General features: G+C 45.2%; 1 pseudogene; it reads left to right on the top strand.

Annotated features, from left to right (window-relative positions):
* Positions 1–2,789: 2,789 nt before the first annotated feature.
* Positions 2,790–3,068, top strand: LOC111728696 (annotated as a pseudogene).
* The last annotated feature ends 142 nt before the right edge of the window (positions 3,069–3,210 follow it).

The following is a 3,210-nucleotide window of genomic DNA, read 5'->3' as shown; positions in this document are numbered from 1 at the left end:
TTTTGGTTGCAGTTGTCATTGTTGGTTTAGCTGGCCTGGGCCAGGTTTGAACCTGTTAGCTCTGGTGTATGTGGCCGGCGCCCTTACCCACTGAGGTATGTGAGCTGCCTGCCTGGCTACTTTTAGAGACGGGGTCTTGCTCTTGCTCTGGCTGGTCTCCAACTCCTGAGCTCAAGCAATCTGCCTGTTTTTGCATCCCACAGTGCTAGGATTACAGGCCTGAGCCACTGTGCCTGGCCACATTCTAAATTTAAAAAGGGGTAGCTGTATTCTTCTAAAATGTCAGTCATAAAAGACACATACACCACAGACATACAAAGGCTATGAAAATGTTCCACTAGCTCACTGCCTGTAATCTAACACTCTGGGAGGCCTAGGTGGATAGATTGCTTGAGGTCAGGAGTTCAAGATCAGCCTGAGCAAGAGTGAGACTCTGTCTCTACTAAAAATAGAAAAACTAGCTGAGTATTATGGTGCATTCTTGTAGTTCCATCTATTCGGGAGGCTGAGGCAGGAGTCTCACTTGAGCCTGAGAGTTGGAGGTTGCTATGAGCTATGATGATACCTGCCATGGCATTCTACCCAGGACACAGGACAACAACAGAGTGAGACTCTGTCTCAAAAAAAAAAAGAATTCAGAAAGTGTAATTCAATCTTAGAATGCCAAGGCTTGAAGGACTGACGCTTTGAGAATCCGCAGTCCTCTCATTTCACAAGTGATGTACTTGAGGCCCCTCAAGGAGAACTCAAATAGCGAGTTCAGGGACAGAGATGGGCATAGTATATCTCTTATTTTTATTTTTGAGACAGAGCCTCAAGCTGTCCCCCTGGGTAGAGTGCCATGGCATCACAACTCACAGCACCTCCAACTCCTGGGCTCAAGCGAGTTTCCTGCCTCAGCCTCCCAAGTAGCTGAGTATCAATGATAACAGGTGTGAGCTACAAGGCGCCCGCCACAATGCCCGGCTATTTTTTGGTTACAGCCGTCATTGTTGTTTGGCAGGCCTGGGTTGGATTCGAACCCTCTACCTTAGGTGTATGTGGCTGGCGCCTTGGCCACTTGGGCCACAGGTGCCGAGCCTCTTATTTTTATTTTATTTATTTTCTTATTTATTTTTAGCATAATAAAGCATTAAGTAAACCTTCCCCTTTTTTTTGGAGACAGAGTCTCACTATGTTGCCCTTGGTAGAGTGCCATGGTATCACACAGCTCACAGCAACCTCAAACTCTTGGGCTTAAGCAATTCTCTTGCCTCAGACTCCCAAATAGCATCCGCCACAATACCTGGCTACTTTTTGGATGCGGTTGTCACTGTTGTTTAGCAAGCCCAGGCCAGCGTGGAACTATGAGCCTTGGTGTATATGTCTGGCATCCTACTTGCTGAGCTACGGGCACCGAGCCAAGCTCCATTTTATTTATTTATTTAGACAGCGTCTCAAGCTGTCGCCCTGGGTAAAATGTCATGGTATCATAGCTCACAGCAACCTCCAACTCTTGAGCTCAAGCAATCCTCTTGCCTCAGTTTTTCTATTCTGGGGTCTTGCTCTTGCTCAGGCTGGTCTTGAATCTGTGAGCTCAAAGTAATCTACCTGCCTCAGCCTCCCAGAGTGCTGGGATTACAGGTGTGAGCCATGGTGTCACAGCAAGGCCCCATTATTTTTAGAGTAGAATCTCCCCTCCTTTGTATTCCCTCTAGGGGTAGGTGAATGAAATTAATCAGGCTAGGCACAGTGGCTCATGCCTATAAGCATTTAAGGAGGTTGAGGTGGGAGGATCATTTGAGGTCAGGAGTTTGAAACCAGTCTGGGAAACATAGTGAGACCCTGTCTCTATAAAATATATATCTATACATATTTTTGAGACAGAGTATCACTTTGTCATCCTTGGTAGAGTGCAATGAAATCACAGCTCACAGCAACCTCAAACTCTTGGGCTTAAGTGATCCTCTTGCTTCAGCCTCCGGAGTAGCTGAGATTACAGGTGCCTGCCACAACACCAGGCTATTTTTTGAGATGGGGTCTCACTCTGGCTCAGGCTGGTCTTGAATCTGTGAGCTCAGGGCAATCTACCTGCCTCGGCCTCCCAGAATGCTAGGATTACAGGCGGGAGCCACCATGCCCAGCCCCAAAATATTTTTTTTTTTTTTGAGACAGAGTCTCATTTTGTCACTCTCAGTAGAGTGCTGTGGCATCATAGCTCATACCAACCTCAAACTCTTGAGCTTGAGCAATCCTCTTGCCTCAGCCTCCTGAGTATCAATGATAACAGGTGTGAGCTACTACACCCAGCCAGTTTTTCTATTTTAAGTAGGGATGGGGTCTTTCTGTTGCTCAGGCTGGTCTCCAATTCCTGAGCTCAAACAATTCACCTGCTTCAGACTCCCAGAATGCTAGGATTACAAGAATGAGCCATCGTGCCTATTGTCTACAAAATTTTTTAAAATACCTGGACATGTATACCTGTATGGACATGTATACCTAGCTACTTGGGATGCTGAGGTGAGAGGACTGTTTTAGCCCAGGAGTTTTGAGGATAAGCTATGATCATGCTAGTGTACTCTAGCATAGGTGACAGAGCAAGAGGCCAGGCATAACAGGCATGATGGCACATGCCTATAATCCTAATACTTTGGGGGGCTCATGCCTATACTCCTAATACTAGATAGGAGGAATGCTTGAGGCCAGGAGTTCAAGTCCAGCCTGGGCAACATAGCAAGCTTCCCATCTCTATAAAAAAATTTAAAATTACCTAGTCAGAGTCCATGTCTTAGCCCGCAGGTTTATTTTTCTTTCCCTTTAGACTAAAGGCCACTGCCGTAAACATGCTTTGCCAGATCCTGGGTCAAGCCAAGAAGCATCCGAGCTTGATTCCCCTCTTCGTATTTATTGGAGCTGTAGGTACTGGAGTAGCACAGTATGTCTTGCATCTGGCATCGTTCAATCCAAATGTTAGTTGGGACAGAAAGAATAACCCAGAATTCTAAAACAAACTGGGTTCCACTGATCAATATTAGTTCTACTCAGTGAATGTGGATTATAGCAAATTGAAGAAAGGTCCAGACTTCTAAACTAAATGTTTCACAATAAAGCTGCTTAGAGTGAGAAGCTATCTGCACAATTTTCTACTTAACCAGGAAATATTTTTTCCTTTAAATGAATGAAATCATGTTGCTGTATTGTGTTGAGGATTACACTGATTAATACATATCT

The sequence above is a fragment of the Otolemur garnettii genome, unplaced genomic scaffold, assembly GCF_000181295.1.
Source record: "Otolemur garnettii isolate 467f Iridium unplaced genomic scaffold, OtoGar3 scaffold00179, whole genome shotgun sequence".
Taxonomy (NCBI): domain Eukaryota; kingdom Metazoa; phylum Chordata; class Mammalia; order Primates; family Galagidae; genus Otolemur; species Otolemur garnettii.
The sequence above is the reverse complement of the archived record's forward strand: the minus strand, read 5'-3'. Positions and strand labels throughout refer to the sequence as shown.